General features: G+C 39.0%; 1 protein-coding gene across 2 annotated transcripts in view; it reads left to right on the forward strand.

Moving 5' to 3' along the window:
- Positions 1–22,551, forward strand: part of LOC150081121 (ubiquitin carboxyl-terminal hydrolase 24-like) — a 908,750-nt gene that overhangs the window by 734,804 nt on the left and 151,395 nt on the right. The window lies entirely within an intron of this gene.

Genomic DNA, 22,551 nt, shown 5'->3' on the forward strand with positions numbered 1-22,551 from the left:
ACTCCTTTCTGCGACCAGTCTAATCTTCTGAATTCTGAAAGCTTCCTCAAGGGCAGCAGTAAACAGCTTCGGAGATATTGTGTCTCCTTGTCAAACTCCTTTCTCGATTTTAAATTTCCTACTGTCTTTGTCTAGTCTAATAAAGGAGGTAGCAGTCTCATATATTTTCTTCAAAATCATAATATGTGGGCTATCTATGCCTTGTGTTTCCAGTGCCCGAAACATTGCCTTATGCTGTATGGAGTCAAATGCCTTTTCATAATCCACAAATGCCAGGCATAATGGTGTTTTATATTCATTTGCTTTCTCCATTAGCTATGATATTATGTGAAGGTGATCCATAGTTGAGAATCCTGTCCTAAAGCCAGCTTGCTCCTTCAGTTGATTCTCATCAAATATTCTTTCTAATCTGCTAGTAATGACCGTTGGGAACAGCTTGTAGATGTGGGATAAAAAGCTAATTGGTCTATAATTTCCAATTTCTGATTTATCTCCTTTCTTATGCAGCAAAACGTTTACCTCCACTGCATATCAAGTTAGTCATAATGAAGCAATTTGTTAAAGCATTGAATAAGGATGGCAACTGCTTTAAGTACCTTTGCAGTAAATTTCCCAGTTTATCTGACGCAAAACTTAAGGAGGGTATCTTCTTTGTTCCCCAAATTAGAAAATTGGTTTTAGACATTCATTTTGAAACTTCTGTGACTGACGTTGAAAGGGAAACCTGGATTTCTTTTAAAAGTGTAATGGAAAACTTTCTAGGAAATTATAAATCACAGGATTATGAGAAAATTGTTCAAAATATGCTCGAAAAGCTTCGCAATTTAGGTTGCAATATGAGTATCAAAATTCACTTTTTGCATGCCCATCCTGATTTTTTTCTCCGAAAATCTTGCATAAATGAGTGAAGAACAAGGGGAGAGATTCCATCAGGACATAAAGGAAATGGAGCAGAGGTACTAGGGAAGATGGAATGCAAGCATGATGGCCGACTACTGCTGGTGTTTAAAAAGAGAGAAACCTGGCACTGTACATAAAAGAAAAACGATTAAACGTTCTTTTCAAACAAAGAGACAAAGGTCTGATTAATGAAAGTTTCAGATTATTATCATTATTATCAAAATTACTGTGACTCAGAGCGAAAACGGATACAAAATAGATTGTGACAAATTTAATAATAGGAAATATACATATATTAGATTAGATACATACAAACAAAAAGCTTTCAGTTGTTTTATCAACCTTCCTCAGTTAAACTGACAGTTAAGAATGGAGCATGTGGGCGTGTACTGCCAATCTTGTATGTGAAGTGCGTGATTAATTGTTGGATGTTGAAGCCTGTGGCTGTGATGCATACAGACGTTGCCAGCATTTGTCAATAGTCAGGATTGCTGTTTCGATGATAGGGTGGACTCGACATCCACTGCTCCTGTTGACTGAGGTATTGGAGCAGTTTCAGAATTTTGATTACTACTTATTAGTATTTACATATTTTTTGATATATGAAAATGTAATCCTATCAATTTGTCATTATGAAATACAATAAAGTTATATACTTTCATAAAAAACAATACTTTTTTAATTTCTTAAATTGTGATGTATCTGGATGTGATAGAAAAAAATCTAAGCCATATTTGAAATCACAGCAACATATTTCGGCAGTAAAACCTATTTAAAATCAAACCCCAGTGAACAAACTTAAATTTGTAAACTAGTGTAATTAGATGATTAAGGCACAGGTGAAAGAAGAGTATCACCGTGTACCTGTTATCCTTAGGATCATGTACATACTACAAGTGGAACAGTTCATAGGGAATATCATTACTATTAAACAAAAAGAGCATAGAATTTGTATCTGCACTGATGCAGTGCAAAGGACTTATTGCAAAGTTTAGGAAAACAGGATCCATAGAGGATGAACTATGCAGTGGGCCTTTGAGAAGTCGCTGTATCAATAATGATACAGCGACTGCCAGTATGCTCAAAATGCAAATTTCCATCCGCAATTTTCTTTAGTGATGAGACTGTTTAGTATGGAAACGATGAGTTAAATCAACAGAACACTCTACTAGTCTCACAACAACCCTCACTGATTTACTCCTTCGAGGGAACAAAGTGCTACTCATATAATGATATGGTATGGCATGTGGGAAGAACACATCATAGACACCTTCTTTTTTCAAAGAAATGTTAGTGCAGATGCCTATTTATGTATGCTCAATAAGGAAAGTATTCACAGTCTTGAATGAATATGGAAATTTTCCAACACAGTTCCAGTAAGATGGTGCTCCTACACATTACAGCATCCATGTAAGAGAGTTTCTGCATCAACAGTTTCCTGGTAATTAGATAGAATGTTAAGGGCCTGTGGAATGGCCAGTGAGTAGCACAGATCTGATACCATTACATTTGAATGAGCATCAGCTCAATGCATAGAAAATTCCTGTAAACTTTTACAAGTATGATGTCACTGCAGGATATACATTTCCTGCAGGCTTCACATTTAGACTAATACTAATGGGGTGCATAAATGGGGAGAGTCATGTAAACTTGGATAAAAAAGTCTTGGGAGGGCAAAAAGATTTTTCAGGACAACCACTTTTAGCCTTTTCAGTGGTAATTTTAGCATTTTCTATGTATGTAATCACCTCCCCCAAGTGTGTAAGATGGGGAAGCAATTATATACACAGAGCTACATTTTGAAGGTCCATTCAAACAGGGCCATAGGTGTAAAGCGATTCTGTGATCAAGTGACTTTGTTCTGAATTAGCATTCTTTCTTGAAGTAGAAATCATTTCCTTATTTAAAGTATTTATTAACACACAATTAAAGTAAAGAAATCTATAGTAAAGAAATCAACTTTACTAGATTAAGGAGGAAAGCAACCTTCTATTTTTCTTTTTTCTTGTATATATCTTAATTACTAACCTCCTAGTGCTTGGTCACGGTGTGGGACTGCTCCTGCCTTCACATGGCGGGGCCAGTAGCCTGAAGGGGAAAACCTCTCCCTTCCAGCGCGAAATGGAGCAAACTGACTCCAATACCCAGGAATTCACTGGTCAATGGACCTGAATAGAACTGATCCAAGATATGAAGAATCAAGTTCTTTAGGAGATACTTTAAGGCGACAGGCCAATTTTAACCCTTTCTCATACAAAAGACCCTTGAGGGTTATGTCGGCCCACCAAAAAAACGTTAAAAGATTAAAATCAGGTGATATTTTGGTAGAAACAGCCAATGCTAAACACTCCGAAAGATTATTATAAATGACAACCTTTGCAGGAATACCAGTAACGGTATCCCCACACAATACATTAAATACCTCAAAAGGTGTCATTACAGAATGGGACCTTCTAAATGTGCCCGAAGAGGAAATTAAAATTGAGCTTCGGGAACAAGGAATCATCAGTGTTAAAAGAATTATAAATAAAAAGAAGGGATAATCACCCTGACCAGGAATCTGATACTCACTTTTAACACACTGAAGCCACCCAGATCAGTAAAATCAGGATACCTACACTGCAATATAAGACCATATATCCCAAATGCTCTCAGCTGTTTCAAATGTCAGAAGTTTGGTCAGCTGTGCAAATTTCTATTTGCACAGCTAGAAAACATAAATGTGTAAATTGTAAAGGAAACATACCGCATACTCAAGAGAGTGTGAAATTTGGAATGATTACAAAAATACAAAGCAGACAATGGAGTTTCATATCAAGAAGTTAAAAAGGCGATTGCATTAAACATAGTAAACAAACCGTCTTATGCACAGATTACCACAACCAAAAAGACTCCAAAAATGAAACTGCCTAATTCAAAATGTTGTGGCACACTAACATATGTTACAATTCCCCCTAGGAGAATCCATCTCAGAATGGGTTCGTGAGTTTTACAAACCATCTCCGTCGCAAATGATCAATATGCCTTTATCTTTCCCACCAGGTAATGCAGAAAGTGTAAGAAGAAAAATAAACAAAGAGAGGATAGGTAGTACAGGAAAAAAGATGGCAAAACAAACGGACATAGAGGAAAGAAGCCACAGAGAGAAACCAGTTCTTGAAATTTACATTGAAGAAGAAATGGATACAGGTAGTCCCTATCTTTCAAAGAAAGACAAAACCAAGGCAGACAAAGTGAAAACAGCCCCAAGGAACCAATCCGAGGGACCATCTAAACAGAAATGACAGACACGATCATCCAGTGAAACTGTCAATGTTTTCGCTCAAACATTAATGATGTTATAGATCTCATTACCCAATACCATCCACTATGCATCTGCCTACAAGAAACCTATTTAAAACCACAAGACAACAGTATAATCAAAAATTATACCACATATAGAAAGGATCGCATAACAGATGGAACAATGTGAGGAGGAGTCGCAGTATTAGTTAACAGACATGTACCTTCCCAAACAATATCATTGAACACACCATTAGAAGCAGTCACAGCCCATCTAGCAATAGGCTTCAATATTGCCATAGTTTCAATATATGTACCCCCTAATCAAGAATTCCGATTGAAAGATTTCGAAGAGCTGAAAGCTCAACTACCACCTCCGTTCTGCATTTTAGGTGACCTAAATGAACATCATCTACTATGGGGCGTTTCCAAAATAGACCAGAAGGGAAAACAAATTGAAAAATTAGTAGTAAAGAACAGCGTAATGATTTTGAATGATCCACCTTCCATCAAAAAGCAGTTCTGCAATAGACTTATCAATATTTTCCCAATGACACAATGGAGCGTGCATGAGACTCCATTGAGCAGCGACCACTACCCCATAATTTTGAAAATCATGAAGAAAATACGATGCCAAGCCAGTAGGCACCCCAAATGGAAAATACATGATGCAGATCGGGAACATTCAGGACACTAGTCAAGTTAGACCACAACATTATTAAACAAGAATCAATACAAGTATCAGTGGCTTATGTTACAGATAATATTCTTCAAGCTGCAGAAAAGGCAATACCTAAAACATCTTCTAACATTAGAATATATCCAAAACCATGGTGGAACAAAATGTTTTTACTGCTCCTGGAAATAAAGAAGTTTTTCTGTTTTATTATCTTCAATTGGCATAGTAACTTATTTTCTAGAGTAGCTTTATGTTCCTAGTTATGATACTTAGTTTAAAGTTTAACTTATATAGAGATTTTGTAGGTTATTACTTAGTATCGGTAATGGTATATAATCCACGTGTTGAAGCTCAGCTGAACGGAAAGTTTCTTAGCCCATTTACCGTTTTATTGACCAATTGTTATATTAAATTATTTTCTATAAGTAGCTTATAGACGTAGTGAAGATCCTTGGTTTATTCTGAATTGAGACAGCGAGATTTTGGAAGTTAATTTAATATGTAAGTGGCCGTAGATTTACCATTCCTAACTTGCCGCCATTGTTAAACAATACATTGTTATATCCCGAACTAGATAGCGTTAGCTTAGTATAGTATATTATATAATATAAATACATATAACGACTTAGATTTTACAAACGTAACATAATTAATTAATACATAACTTCATACGAAAGTTATATAAACAGAACTCATAGATAATACTCGATATTGAAATATATATTTAGATATATAGTGTTATAACTGTGTTGGGATACAAGTTTAAGGTTATAGTTTTGTACTCAAATTGAAATTTTATTGAAATTAAATCGAAATCATGACTCAGACCAGAGCAGCTAAGCAAAAGGCTCAAGCTAATGGGAGGGCTGTGGCTCAGAGGAGAATTGAGGGGGGTAGTTGCCACTGAATCACAGCCTTTTAAAATGCACTGCTTGCTTGATGTTTGTGGAGCAATCGGGTACGGAACATGATATTGCCATGGGGGATGTCTTTGTGTATGCGCAATATAAAGAGTGTAAGAAAATCAGGTGACAACTCAACATTGTTATGGGCCTATATGAGAGCTTGAAGGACAGGGTGGATGCCCTCGAAGGATCTAAATTGAGGGGCCCCATCAAGCTCTCAGCTGCACACATCAACGCCACAGCTTGCACTTGATCATCACGCAACACAGCAGCAACCCAAAAGGCAGAATGCACTGGTTCCACAGGAACTAGTAGTTGTTGGCGACTCTGATATCAGGGAAACAGGGAACATGGTATATAAAAAGGATAGGTGGAACAGGACGAGGTATGTCTGCCCGGGGCAAAGGTTGATGACATTGTAGAGCGGATATCATCTTTTAAGGGACAAAAGGTGATATTGCTGTACACGTGGGCACTAACGATATTAAGAATAGGAGACCTGCAGAATTACTTAACACGTACAGGTCACTGTTGAACAAAAGCCGAGAATTAGGGTTGAATTTGAAAGTGTCTGCAATTCTGCCCAGACACGATAGGAGGGAGTATATGATGAGAGCCTTGTCGATCAATTCGGCTCTGGAAAGATTATGCAAGGCTAAAGGGGTGGAATTTTTTTCAGCCTGGTCTGTACTTGTTAGCAAGAGAGACTACTTCTACAGGGATGGGATACACTTAAATAGAAAGGTTGAAGAATATTTGCTGAAGCTATCAGGGCAGTGTTAGGTGGGTGGGGAAACTGCTATCTTGGGGGGATACAAGGACTAATAGATTAACAGTAGCCACTGGAGATGAAAGTGATTCTTGCACTGCTTCTATTGGAATGAGCAGCAGCCTGGAAAACAAGATTCAGGGTACTTCAGAGACTGCTGGGAGTCATTGCGGTACAAGTAAACACATGGGTTGTGTTAGTATAGCTAAGAATATGAACAAGTGCATGTATACTTGCATGTACACCAATGCTAGGAGTTTGGTAAATGAATTTGAGGTATTGCTCAAAATATGACGAGAGCCCTGTCGATCAATTCGGCCCTGGAAGGATTGTGCAAGGCTCAAGGGGTAGAATTTTTTTCAGCCTGGACTGTACTTGTTAACAGGAGAGACTGCTTCTACAGGGATGGGATACACTTAAATAGAAAGGGTGCAAGAATGTTTGCTGATGCAATCGAGGCAGTGTTAGGTGGGTCGGAAAACTGCTAGATTGGGGGATACAAGGACTAATAGATTAACAGTAGCCACTCGCAGAGGTGAAAGTGATTCTTGCACTGCTTCTATTGGAATGAGCCGCAGCCTGGAAAATAAGATGCAGGATATTTCAGAGACTGCTGGCAATCACTGGGGTACAAATAAACACATAGGTTGTGTTAGGGTAGCTAAGAAAAAGAACAGGTGCATGTATACTTGCGTGTACAGCAATGCTAGGAGTTTAGTAAATAAATTTGATGAATTTGAGGTATTGCTCAAAACATCAAAGGCAGATATTGTGGGGATTTCATGGTGTCACACAGATATAAGGAATGCAGAACTGGAATTTGGGGAGTAGACAGGATAGGAAGGGAGGAGGAGTTATGCTATTAGTTAAGAAATACATAAAATCCAAGGAAGTGAAGCCAGTCGACATCGCTGGACAGTGCTGTGTCGAGTCAGTTTGGTGTGACATAAGCATTGGGAGATCAAAAGGAACTGTTCGGGGAAATAGAGTGGGCCAGCAAATCAGAGAGTCTTATTATGGGGGATTTAAATTTCTCAGATTGACTGGAATTTGGGGGCTGGTCACTCACACACTAGCAAGGCTTTTGTGGATTTATTGGATGATTGTTTTCTACATCAGCATGTTCGGGAGGCAACTAGAGGGAGTAATACTCTTGATTTGATTATCAGTAGTAATTCTTCATGCATTAAGAATCTGCAGGTAAATGAACCACTAGGTGGCAGTGATCACAGTGTGCTGAACTGGGATTTACTCAAAGAGTTAACTACCAATTAGGGGTAATGGGAAGGGTTATTGCTTTCGTAAAGGCGACTACGATGGTCTGAGACAGTATTTAAATTCTATACAGTGGGACCAACTGATGATGTTACCAACAGCAAATTCAAAATGGGAAGCATTCAATGAACTTATCGTAGAAGCTACTAGGCTTTACATACCAACTAAGAAATATTGTTCAAGGTTTAGGCCTAAGTGGATGTCAAATGAACTAATGAGACATATGGCAGAGAAGAAAAATGCATGGGATACATACAAATTAACACGTGACACAGAAGCCTATGATAGATACAAGTTAATCTGTAACCAAGGTACAAAGGAGGTTAGGCAGGCGAAGGCAGATTACGTGAAATCTTTGGCAAGGGATGCAAAGAAAAACAGCAAAGAGTTCTTTACTTATGTAAACTCTAGAAGGAAGGGGATGAATCAGATTGGTCCACTTGATATCGATGGGTCAACTGTTGATGATCCTGCTCAGGTAGCTAACAAACTAAATGAATATTTTGCATCGACATTCACACATGAGGCATTGTTCAGCGATGGGAATGCCAGAGGTGTATTCAACTCTGGCAGTAAGCTAGAGAATCTTGTAATAACTGAGAGTAAAGTGGAGGAGAAATTGTTGAAGATAAATACAAGAAAGGCACCTGGGATGGATGGGATCTATCCAGTTATATTAAAGGAGGCAGCAAAGGAAGTAAGCAAACCCTTAGCCATAATTATGAGAGCTTCCTTGGACTCAGGGGAAGTACCCATGGACTGGAGATGTGCAAATGTGACCCCAATTCACAAAGGAGTATCAAAGGCCAACACAAGTAATTATAGACCTGTTAGTTTAACTTCTGTTCCTGGAAAATTAATGGAGGCACTGGTTAAAGAAGCACTGCAGGATCATCTAGACAAGACTTCAGTTATAGTTCGGACACAGCATGGTTTTGTTAAGGGGAAGTCTTGCCTGACCAATTTGATTGGATACTATGATGCAGTCACAAAAGAACTGGATGCAGGGAATAACTTTGATATTATATATTTGGATCTTAGAAAGGCTTTTGATACTGTTGCACATGGAAGACTGCTGCACAGATTGGAGCAGTGTGGCATTGGAGGCAAATTGCTGCTATGGATAAAGGGGTGGTTGAGGGGAGAAGACAGAGAGTAGTAATCAATGGACACTGCTCATCGTGGACTAATGTTATTAGTGGAGTCACTCAGGGTTCAGTATTGGGTCCATTATTGTTTTCTGTATTTATAAATGATATTGATGATTGTATATCAAGTTTAATGTCCAAGTTTGCCGACGATACGAAGGTTGGCAGGGTTGTCAAGGACACTACTGACACTATGCTACTGCAACAGGATCTGGAGAGGTTGTACAGATGGGCTGAGAGGTGGCAAATGAAGTTTAACATTGACAAATGTAAAGTACTACATATGGGAAACAGCAACCCCAGAGCAACGTATCAACTCTGTGGTACTACACTGACAGTGGTAGAGAATGAAAGGGACCTGGGGGTGTTGTGCAGGCAGATATGAAATTTTCTGAGCAGTGCAGACGGGCAGCAAGAGTAGCTCATGGTGTATTGTCAATGATATATAGGAATTTTTCTAGCAGGGATAAGGAGGTGATTATTCCCTTGTATAAGGCAATGATCAGGACAGACATACCTAGAGTACTGTATAAAGGTCTGGAGGCCTCATTTCAAGAAGGATGTAGATATGCTGAAACGAGTACAGAGAAGGGCAACAAGATTAGTGAATGGAACAAAGGGGTGCTCTTACGAAGAAAAGCTTAACTTTTGCAAATTACAGTGTCTGGAGACTAGGCACCGGCGAGGTGATCTGATAGAGGTGTATAAAGCCTTGAATGGTTTGACCATGCTCAATGCTGATAGGATTCTTCCTCTTGCTCAGAATAATCACCTGAGAGGGCATAAATTCAAATTGAGGAAAAACAGATGTAGGATAGACGTGAGGAAATTTGCCTTTAGCCAGCGGGTGGTTGGTTGGTTTAATAGACTTCCATCCCTTGTTGTGGAAGTTGATAGCCTAAATAAGTTTAAGGCTCAGCTGGACAGGTATTTCGAACGAACAGAGGGGTGAAGTGGAAGTGGTTATTTTTTATTTATTTATTTATTTTATTTTATTTTTTTTTTATTTATTTATTTTTTTTTTTTTGGCTGATGCTGCATAAGCTTGCTTTCTTGCATCAAATGCCTCTACTAATGCTAATGCTAAACATCAAAGGCAGATATTGTTGGGATATCAGAGACGTGGTGTCACACAGATATAAGGAATGCAGAACTGAAATTTGGGGAGTACAATGTGTACAGAAAGGATAAACTGGATAAGAAGGGAGGAGAGGTTATGCTATTAGTTAAGAAACAATAAAATCCGAAGAAGTGAAGCCAGTCGACATCGCTGGACAGTGCAGTGTCGAGTCAGTTTGGTGTGACATAAGCATTGGGCGATCAAAGTTGAGAGTAGAAGTGTGTTATAGGCCTAATGAGTCTGATGAGTATAACAAGAAACTCTACAGGGAAATAGAGTGGGCCAGTAAATCAGTGAGTCTTATAATTGGGGATTTTAATTTCCCAGATATTGATTGGAATTTGTAGATTGGTCACTCATACACTAGCAATGCTTTTGTGGATTTATTGGATGATTGTTTTCTACATCAGCATGTTCGAGAGGCAACTAGAGGGAGTAATACTCTTGATCTGATTATCAGCAGTGATTCTTCATTCATTAAGAATCTGCAGATAAAGCAACAACTAGATGGCAGTGATCACAGTGTGATGAAGTGGGATTTACTCAAAGAGGTAACTACCATTAGGGGTAAAGGGAAGGGTTTTTGCTTTCGTAAAGGCGACTACGATGGTTTTGAGACAGTATTTAAATTCTATACAGTGGGACCAACTGATGATGCTACCAACAGCAAATTCAAAATGGGAAGCATTTAAAGAATTTATTTTGGAAGCTACTAGGCTTTATATACCAACTAAGAAATATTGTTCAGGGTTTAGGCCTAAATGGATGTCAGATGAACTAAAGAGACATATGGCAGAGAAGAAAAATGCATGGGATTCATATAAATTAGCACGTGACACAGAAGCCTATGATAGATATAAGCCGGTCTGTAACCAAGTCACAAAGGAGGTTAAGTAGGCAAAGGCAGATTATGAGAAATCCTTGGTGAAGGATGCAAAGAAAAACAGAAAAGAGTTCTTTACCTATGTAAACTCCAGAAGAAAAGGGATGAATCAGATTGGTCTGCTGGATATTGATGGTTCACCAATTGAGGATTCTATTCAGTTGGCTAACAAACTAAATGAGTATTTTGCATCTACATTCACACATGAGGAGTTATTCAGGAAGGGGAATGCCAGAGGTGAAGTAAACTCTGGCAGTGAGCTAGATGATTTTGTAATAACGGAGAGGAAAGTGGAGGAGAAATTGTTGAGGATAAACATAAAAAAGGCACCCGGGGCGAATGGGATCAATCCAGTTATATTAAAGGAAGCAACAAAGGAAGTAAAAAAACCCTTAGCCATAATTATGAGAGCTTCTTTGGACTCAGGGGAGGTACCCATTGACTGGAGATGTGCAAATGTGACCCCAATTCACAAAGGAGGATCAAAGGCTGACACAAGTAATTATAGATCTGTGAGTTTAACTTCTGTTCCAGGAAAATTAGTGGAGGCACTGGTTAAAGAAGCACTGCAGGATCATCTAGACAAGACTTCAGTTATAGCTCAGACACAACCTGGTTTTGTTAAGGGAAAGTCTTGCCTGACAAATTTTAGCATTACCATTAATAGAGGCATATGATGCAAGAAAGCAAGCTTATGCAGCATCAGCCAAAAAAATAAAAAAATAAATAAAAAACTGCCACTTCATCTTCCGTTCGTTTGAAATACCTATCCAGCTGAGCCTTAAATTTATTTAGGCTATCACCTTCCACAACACGGGATGGAAGTCTGTTTCACCAACCAGCTATCCGCTGGCTAAAGGCAAATTTCTGCGCATCTATCCTATATCTGTCTTTCCTCAATTTGAATTTATTCCCTCTCAGGTGATTATTCTGAGCAAGAGGAAGAATCCCATCAGCATTGAGCATTTTCAAACCATTCAAGGCTTTATACACCTCTATCACATCACATCACCTCGCCGGTGCCTAGCCTCCAGACACTGTAATTTGCAAACTTAAGCCTTTCTTCATAAGAGCAACCCTTTGTTCCATTCACTAATTTGTTGCCCTTCTCTGTACTCGTTCCAGCAGCTCTACATCCTTCTTGAAATGAGGCCTCGAGACCTGTATACAGTACTCAAGGTATGTCCTGATCATTGCCTTATTCAAGGGAATAATCACCTCCTTATCCCTGCTAGAAAAATTCCTGTATATCATTGACAAGACACCATGAGCTACTCTTGCAGCCCGTCTGCTCTGCTCAGAGAACTTCATATCTGCCTGCACAATTACCCCCAGGTCCTTTTTCATTTTCTACCACTGTCAGTGAAGTACCACATAGTTGATATGTTGCTGTTTCCCATAGGTAGTACTTTACATTTGTCAATGTGAAACTTCATTTGCCACCTCTCAGCCCATCTGCTCAACCTTTCCAGATCCTGTTGCAGCAGCATAGCGTCAATAGTGTCCTTAACAACCCTGCCAACCTTTGTATCGTCTGCAAACTTGGACATTAAGCTTGATATACCATCATCAATATTATTTATAAATACAGAAAACAACAATGGACCCAACACTGAACCCTGAGGGACTCCACTAATAACATTAGTCCACGATGAGCAATGTCCATTGATTACCACTCTCTGTCCTCTCCCCCTCAACCACCCTTGTATCCATAGCAGCAATTTGCCTCCAATGCCACACTGCTCCAATTTGTGAAGCAGTCTTCCATGTGCAACAGTATCAAAAGCCTTTCTAAGATCCAAATATATAATATGTAAATCTATGTAAATATAATATATAATATGTAATATATAATATGTATCCAAATACGTAATATAATTAATTTTATTTAACATAATTAATTATACATATAACCACTTAGGTTACGTAACATAAATAATTAGTAAAAACAAATAATTAATACATAACTTGATACGAAAGTTATATAAAGGGATTTCGCAGATAACACTCGTTACTGAAACGTAAATATTCCGTAGATAACACTCGTTACTGAAACATAAATATAGCGTTATAACTGTGTTTGGATACAAGTTTAGGATTTAATTTTGTACAGAAATTGAAATTTTATTGAAAGTAAATCTAAATCATGACTCAAACCAGAGCAGCAAAGCAAAGGGCTCAAGCTAATGGGAATGCTGTGGCCCAGGGGAGAACTGAGGGGGGCAGTTGTCCTCTGAATCACAGCCTTGTAAGATGCACTATTTGCTTGATGTTTGCGGAGCAGTCAAGTATGGGACATGATACTGCCATGGGGGATGTCTTTGTGTGTGTGCGATGCAAGGAGTGTAAGGAGATAAGGCGACAACTCAGCGTTGTTATGGGCCTATATGAGAGCTTGAAGGATAGGGTGGATGCCCTCGAAGGATTACAAGTGAGGGGCCCATCAAGCTCTCAGCTGCCCACACCAATGCCAGAGCTTGCACTTGGTCATCGCGGAACACAGCGGCAACCCCCAACGCAGAATGCGCTGGTCCCAAAGGAACTAGTAGTTGTTGGTGACTCTATTGTCAGGGAAACGGGAAACATGCTTTGTAAAAAGGATAGGTGGAATAGGACCAGGGTATGTCTGCCAGGGGCAAACGTTGATGACGTTGTAGAGCGGATATCATCTTTTAAGGGCACAAAAGGTGATATAGTTGTACACGTTGGCACTAATGACATTAAGAGTAGGAGACCGGCGGAATTACTTGACAAGTACAGGTCACTGATGAAAAAAAGCCGTGAATTAGGGTTGAAATTGAAAGTGTCTGCAATTCTGCCCAGACACGATAGGAGGGAGTATATGATGAGAGCCCTGTCAATCAATTCGGCCCTGGAAAGATTGTGCAGGGCTCAAGGGGTAGAATTTTTTTCAGCCTGGTCTGTACTTGTTAACAGGAGAGACTGCTTCTACAGGGATGGGATACACTTAAATAGAAAGGGTGCAAGAATGTTTGCTGATGCTATCGAGGCAATGTTAGGTGGGTCGGAAAACTGCTAGATTGGGGGGATACAAGGACTAACAGATTAACAGTAGCCACTGGCAGAGGTGAAAGTGATTCTTGCACTGCTTCTATTGGAATGAGCCGCAGCCTGGAAAATAAGATGCAGGATATTTCAGAGACTGCTGGGAATCATTGGGGTACAAGTAAACACATGGGTTGTGTTAGGGTAGCTAAGAAAAAGAACAGGTGCATGTATACTTGTGTGTACACCAATGCTAGGAGTTTAGTAAATAAATTTGATGAATTTGAGGTATTGCTCAAAACATCAAAGGCAGATATTGTGGGGATTTCAGAGACGTGGTGTCACACAGATATAAGAAATGCAGAACTGGAATTTGGGGAGTACAATGTCTACAGAAAGGATAGACAGGATAGGAAGGGAGGAGGGGTTATGCTATTAGTTAAAAAACACATAAAATCCAAGGAAGTGAAGCCAGTCGACATCGCTGGACAGTGCAGTGTCGAGTCAGTTTGGTGTGACATAAGCATTGGGAGATCAAAATTGAGAGTAGGAGTGTGCTTTAGGCCTAATGACTCTGATGAGTATAATAAGATACTGTACAGGGAAATAGAGTGGGCCAGTAAATCAGAGAGCCTTATAATGGGGGATTTTAATTCCCCAGATATTGACTGGAATTTGTGGGTTGGTCACTCACACACTAGCAAGGCTTTTGTGGATTCATTGGATGATTGTTTTCTACATCAGCATGTTCGGGAGGCAACTAGAGGGAGTAATACTCTTGATTTGATTATCAGTAGTGATTCTTCATGCATTAAGAATCTGCAGATAAATGAACCACTTGGTGGCAGTGATCACAGTGTGCTGAAGTGGGAGTTACTCAAAGAGGTAACTACCATTAGGGGTAAAGGGAAGGGGTATTGCTTTCGTAAAGGTGACTACAATGGACTGAGACAGTATTTAAATTCTATACAGTGGGATCAACTGATGATATTGCCAACAGCAAATTCAAAATGGGAAGCATTCAAAGAACTTATTGTGGAAGCTACTAGGCTTTACATACCAACTAAGAAATATTGTTCAAGGTTTAGGCCTAAATGGTTGTCAGATGAACTAATGAGGCATATGGCAGAGAAGAAAAATGCATGGGATACATACAAATTAACACGTGACACGGATGCCTATGATAGATACAAGTTGATCTGTAACCAAGTTACAAAGGAGGTTAGGCAGGCGAAGGCAGATTACGAGAGATCCTTGGCAAGGGATGCGAAGAAAAACAGCAAAGAGTTCTTTACTTATGTAAACTCTAGAAGGAAGGGGATGAATCAGATTGGTCCACTTGAGATCGATGGGTCAACTGTTGATGACCCTGCTCGGGTAGCTAACAAACTAAATGAATATTTTGCATCGACATTCACACATGAGGAGTTATTCAGCGAGGGGAATGCCAGAGGTGTATTCAACTCTAGCAGTAAGCTAGAGAATCTTGTAATAACTGAGAGCAAAGTGGAGGAGAAATTGTTGAAGATAAACACAAGAAAGGCACCTGGGGTGGATGGGATCTATCCAGTTATATTAAAGGAGGCAGCAAAGGAGGTAAGCAAACCCTTAGCCATAATTATGAGAGCTTCCTTGGACTCAGGGGAGGTACCCATTGACTGGAGATGTGCAAATGTGACCCCAATTCACAAAGGGGGATCAAAGGCTGACACAAGTAATTATAGACCTGTGAGTTTAACTTCTGTTCCCGGAAAATTAATGGAGGCACTGGTGAAAGAAGCACTGCAGGATCATCTAGACAAGACTTCAGTTATAGCTAGGACACAGCATGGTTTTGTTAAGGGGAAGTCTTGCCTGACCAATTTGATTGGATACTATGATGCAGTCACAAAAGAACTGGATGCAGGGAATAACTTTGATATTATATACTTGGATCTTAGAAAGGCTTTTGATACTGTTGCACATGGAAGACTGCTGCACAAATTGGAGCAGTGTGGCATTGGAGGCAAGTTGCTGCTATGGATAAAGGGGTGGTTGAGGGGGAGAAGACAGAGAGTGGTAATCAATGGACACTGCTCATCGTGGACTAATGTTATTAGTGGAGTCCCTCAGGGTTCAGTATTGGGGCCTTTATTGTTTTCTGTATTTATAAATGATATTGATGATGGTATATCAGGCTTAATGTCCAAGTTTGCAGACGATACGAAGGTTGGCAGGGTTGTCAAGGACACTACTGACACTATGCTGCTGCAACAGGATTTGGAAAGGTTGAGCAGATGGGCTTCGAGGTGGCAAATGAAGTTTAACATTGACAAATGTAAAGTACTACATATGGGAAACAGCAACCCCAGAGCAACGTATCAACTCTGTGGTACTACACTGACAGTGGTAGAGAATGAAAGGGACCTGGGGGTGGTGGTGCAGGCAGATATGAAGTTCTCTGAGCAGTGCAGACAAGCTGCAAGAGTAGCTCATGGTGTATTGTCAATGATATATAGGAATTTTTCTAGCAGGGATAAGGAGGTGATTATTCCCTTGTATAAGGCAATGGTCAGGCCACACCTAGAGTACTGTATACAGGCCTGGAGGCCTCATTTCAGGAAGGATGTAGAGCTGCTGGAACGAGTACAGAGAAGGGCAACTAGATTGGTGAATGGGACAAAGGGGTTCTCTTACGAAGAAAGGCTTAAGTTTTGCAAATTACAGTGTCTGGAAACTAGGCACCAGCGGGGTGATCTGATAGAGGTGTACAAAGCCTTGAATGGTTTGAGCATGCTCAATGCTGATGGGATTCTTCCTCTAGCTCAGAAAAATCACCTGAGAGGGCATAAATTCAAATTGAGGAAAGACAGATGTAGGATAGATGTGCGGAAATTTGCCTTTAGCCAGCGGGTGGTTGGTGGGTGGAACAGACTTCCATCCCTTGTCGTGGAAGTTGATAGCCTAAATAAGTTTAAGGCTCAGCTGGACAGGTATTTCGAACGAACAGAGGGGTGAAGTGGAAGTGGTTATTTTTATTTATTTATGTTACTTTTTTTTTTTTTTTTTTTTTTTTTTTTTGGCTGATGCTGCATAAGCTTGCTTTCTTGCATCAAATGCCTCTACTAATGCTAATGCTAATGCTAATATCAAAGTTATTCCCTGCATCCAGTTCTTTTGGGTGAAATGGGTGTGTTTTTTTTTTTTTTTTTTTTTTTTTTTTGGCTGATGCTGCATAAGCTTGCTTTCTTGCGTCATATTCCTCTGCTAATGCAAAAACTTTCAAGATGTTGTGCCTCTTTGTCAGCTCCACCAAGAAATGCAACAAGTCAATATATTGTGCAAAAGTATCACCTGACACATGCACAGACATCATCTTGTAGGGATTGTGAATGCGAAAAGTAAAGAATAGAATGGGGGGGAATAAAAAAGACATTCATCAGACTCTACCAACCTAGTGAGGCATACATTAGTTATGTTATTAACCCACTATCTCTCGTATCAGTGTAAAATAACGGCCTCCATAATAGGATATATGTGAGCTCCATCACGGCGCCTCCGTAGTCAGGTGGGAAGGAGCAGCACTGCATAGCACATGCTTCTTGATTAGACCGGGGTTCGAGCCCATCACCACCAAATACAGAGGATGCAGAAAGGTCAGGGAATGACCACCACATATTCCTGGAGCAATATGGCCTTAGTTGCTAATGCTCCTAAAAACCAAATAACAACAAGCTCCATCACTGTAGTTAATAGCAGTACCCACCACAGCTATATGGAGAGCTTTCATCCACAAGAGATGGTGCATACAGCCCAAAACCTCAACATTAGGTCATGAGGTTGTAATTAAAAAGTTGTTTACCTCAAAAGTGTACCACATTGTCCGAGCCAGTGACATCTGCCTGGTGGATAGCCCTTCATTCTCAGAGATACGATCACAAAATCTGCATTTAGCTTCCCCCAATGGAATGTACCCCACAATCCAGCAGGTAACATGATAAACCACATTAGCACGATTCAACAAAGCAATAGTTGGCTTAACTTTAGGAAGCACTGATTCTAATCCCCTGCCAACAAGCCACACACAACCAATATGGTATTTGTGCAACACCCTGAAATGCAAGCAGACACATGCCTACAGCTTATATTCCCCGGATAGTAAGGAATACACATATCATCATGACCATAATGGGAAATATACCAATCATCATATAATTGAAACTTATTCATAACATTTGGGGATGTGGGGATAGCCACATCTAGATAAATCTGTCTTGACCTTGGCAGCCAGCCTCTCTACCAACCACCTCATAACAATATGACCTTACATAACTGAATAACTCTCTAGCCATGGTAAAAGGATGTACTGACTTATAGGTGGTAAATTGCCCCCTGCACATGGGCTTTCTATAAACCGAGGTAACAAACCAATGAACAGCATGATGAACTAGAACATCCAAAAATGGAAGAATGCCATTCACTTCTAATTCCGCAGTATTGACCCCTTTAGTAATCTGATAAGAATCTAATTAACTGGAGGAAGAAGTGTAGAGAGTTGAAAGAAAACAGCAAGAAGAATCATGGTTTTTAAAATACTCATAAAATACTCAAAGCTAGGAGCATAAAAGTTGAACCTCAAAGCGAGACCCTTGGCTAAGAAAGATTTAATGTAAAGGGGGAAATTATTACTATATACCTATATGTGAGATACAAGAGCTCTGTGGTGAGCTTAATTTACATTGGAGGGAAAAATATTGCAGTAGTTTAAGATGCATTTAACTCTATGTGACAATACAGCAGGTGAAGCAGTATCTGCTACAAGCAAATAGAAATGAAATGATGCTGAAGCCAAACTGTAAATTGCATTACAAAGTACAATTGACAAATGTCAATTGTACTTTGTCAAATGTCATTAGTAGAGGCATATGATGCAAGAAAGAAAGCTTATGCAGCATCAGCCACAAAAAAAAAAAAAAAAAACGCTCCCATTTCACCCCTCTGTTCGTTCCAAATACCTGTCCAGCTCAGCCTTAAATTTATTTAGGCTATCAACTTCCACAACAAAGGATGGAAGTCTGTTTCACCAACCAACCAACCACCCTCTGGCTGGCGCCTCCATAGCCAGGTGGGCAGGAGCAACAGTGCGTAGCAAATGCTTCTTGATTAGACCGGGGTTCAAGCCCATCACCACCAAATACGGAGGATGCGGAAAGGTCAGGGAATGACCACCGCATATCCCCGGAGCAATATGGCCTTAGTTGCTAATGCTCCTAAAAAACAACAATAAACCCGCTGGCTAAAGGCAAACTTCTGCACATCTGTCCTACATCTGTCTTTCCTCAATTTGAATTTATGCCCTCTCAGGTGATTATTCTGAGCAAGAGGAAGAATCCTATCAGCATTGATGGGATTCTGGCATCCAATAGAGCCAGAGCATATGAAGAATCCATATGAAAATCAGGAGTAGGAGATTTTAGAGATTATTGTAGGCTATGGTGATTTACGAATGGTGATGTTTAACTAGTAAAAAAACCATAGATCAGTTCGACTAGTAAAATACTATATAAATTCCATGAGTTAGGTCAAAATGTGTATATGTTCATAATTCTGCTTAGACACGATAGGTGGGATTATATGCTGAAAACCTTGTAGATTAACTCAAGACTTGAGGGAATTTGCAAGGCTCTGGGGGAGGTTGAATTTTTATCAGCGTGGACTGCACTTATAGGTAGAAGGAATCTATTTTGTAGAGATGGTTCGTTTTAAAAAAGATGGTGCAAGGATTTTTGCCAGTATCATTCAGGATACCGTATGGATTCAGTGAAAACTAATAGTTAGGGAGGAGAAGGATAATACAGATCTACATTTATCTGATGATATGGGTCAAAGAAATGCTTGCAATCACCCCAAAAATTCTTTACCGATCACCGATATTGGCAAAATGGTCTGAAGGTAGCAATATTTCAAATGAGGGGGATGATAAACAACTTAAAGGGGTATGTGAGGGTAGTAAACTATAGAATACTTGGTCTTAACTGTGCCTGCAATAATGTCAGGAGTGTTGTCAATAAAATAGCTGAATTTGAACTCCTGATTAGGACAACTAATGCAGAAATAATAGGTATAACAGAAACAAGATGCCACACCAGAAATTGGGGATGATGAGTTCCTTATGGTATGTATAATGTATTAGGGGAAGATAAAAGGGGTAGAGGGGTTATGCTTCTAATGAAAGGCAGTCTGAGCGTGAAAAGTGCTTTTACTGAATATGAAGTTACATCTGCTAGCATAGAATCTGTGTGGTGTGAGTTAGTTGGAAGCGAAAGTATAATGAGAGTGGGAGTGATCTACAGACCAGAAGATTGTGAAAAGTATGAAGAGAGTCTTTACATGCAGATGGATTGGGCAGTCGAGGGCAGATGTCTTATTACGGAGGACTTCATTTGGCCACAGATTAATTGGAATAAGTGAGAGGGGGAAAATTTTTCAAAATAAACTTGATGATTATTATTTGTACCAGTATATCAAAGATAATATTGGGAGTGAGAATATTCTTCACCTCATCATTACCCCCAAATTAGATGACATCACAGGGCTTAAAATACAGAAACCATTGGCAGGCAATGATCACACAGTCAGTTGGAAGATGAAGAAAGATGTCACAGTAGTTAAAGGTAAAGGCACAGTTTTTAATTTCAGAATAGAGGACTATGACAGTTTATTGTGCTATGTGGCTTCTATTAATTGGGCAGATTGCAGAGCAAGGGTGAATATACACTTGAAGTGTTCAATATTATTAAGAAAATATTGCTGAAGGAGGATGCCGAAATGGATAAATGTGGAGCTGGCCAGTCAAATAAAGGAGAAAAAGATAGCATGGGGTAGTTAGGAGTAATGAAAAGTACTGAAGGCTACAACAGCTACACGGCAATTTGTAATAGTACTACAGATATGGTTGGAGAGGCCAAGACTACGTATGAAAAGAGCACTGGCTAAGAGAGCAAAGAATTGGGACAAGATATTTTTCATGTATGTGAATACAAGGAATAAAAAAGCAAATCAGATTGGACCCTTGTGCACCTGGTGTGGAAAAGTGTTAGACAATCCAGTTTATGTTGTGGATGAATTGAATATGTATGAATCGAATTGAATTGAATGAGACTGAGTCATATGAAATTAGTGATTTCGAAATTACAGATGACTGTTTATAAGAAAAACTTTCAAGCAAAAAGGAAAGTAATGTTCCTGCAGTTGATTTTTAGGGAGGCCAACAGGGCGTGTATTGAACCATTCAGGTTAATTATGAAGGCTTTTTTTTTTTTTTTTTTGAGTCAGAGAGATTCCATTGAATCCAGGTACAGTTAGGTAGATATGGTTCTGAATTAACACAAAATATGGTTTTATTAAGAGAAAATAATATTTAACTGACTTAATAGGCTGTTTTGACACAGTTACTTATTTAGGGATCAATTACGACATAGTTTATTTGGATTTGACAGTAGTTGAATTACAAGATTTGATCAAAATTTTCATGAATGTTGCAAAAAATTAGGTTTTGCATTAAGTTTAAAATTCAGTGATAAATGTGTACATTTCGAATATCCTGCAATCACATACACTTGTTCCTGTCTACCATCAATCAAAACTTTTTTGGAATTCCTCTTTAGTAAACACTTTTAAGAAGTCCATCATGTTTGTATTTCTTGAATCAACTCAAATTGTTTTCCTTCCATATACTACTTTAATTTTGAGAATAGCCAAAAGTTATATGGTGCCAAATCCAGGAAAATGGGGAGTGTGCACATTATGGGACTTTTTGATCAAACTTTTTATGACAAAAAAGGTAATATTAATGAAAGCATGCTGTGAGTGGAATTTAGTATTCATTGTCATGATCTGTTGTAATGATACTCTAAAAGTAAACCTCAAGTAGAGTAAAATAAAATGAAAACATTGACAATAAGATGTGAGATGCCAAAGCTTGCATCTCATTTTCAAGCTTTTCGATCAGTAGAGAATAATCTTCAAAAGCCGTCTTGTGGCATTTGATTTTAAGCCTTTAACAGTTAATCTCAACTCTTGATGCAACAATTTTAAAAGTGCACATTTTCCTCAAAGGTATGTTAATATTTTAATTTTTGATTTTACCTTCTTCACACATTAAACTACACAGATTAGAAGGTGAGCCACTATAAATAAGCTTTTGCTTTGCTTTTTTTAATTATTCAGTCAAAAAGCTGCTCAAATTTTTATATACACGAAAATATTTCCAGTTGAAGGATTTGCAGAAGTTAAAGCCCTGCCTACACTAGTTTAAACTTATATTTTTAAAAAAAAAGAGAGAGAAATAAATTGAAGTTTTCTAGATTTCTAGCAAAAAACTTAAAAGTGAAAGAAAATCATTCCATCAATTGATAATCCCATTTCTGCCTAACAAGAGTGATCGGAAGTGAACTTTGCAATTGGGATGCCAACCAGATAAATTCTCTTGACCAGCAAAAGTCCAAATTTCTAAGCAGAGAAATGCTTACTTGTTCTCAGCATAAAAGCAGAGTAATTTGCTACTAACCTAGCTATTCATAAGTCTTAAACATGCTGAATATGT

Source organism: Mastigoproctus giganteus, chromosome 9, assembly GCF_048544385.1.
Source record: "Mastigoproctus giganteus isolate SK-2022 chromosome 9, ASM4854438v1, whole genome shotgun sequence".
Classification (NCBI taxonomy): domain Eukaryota; kingdom Metazoa; phylum Arthropoda; class Arachnida; order Uropygi; family Thelyphonidae; genus Mastigoproctus; species Mastigoproctus giganteus.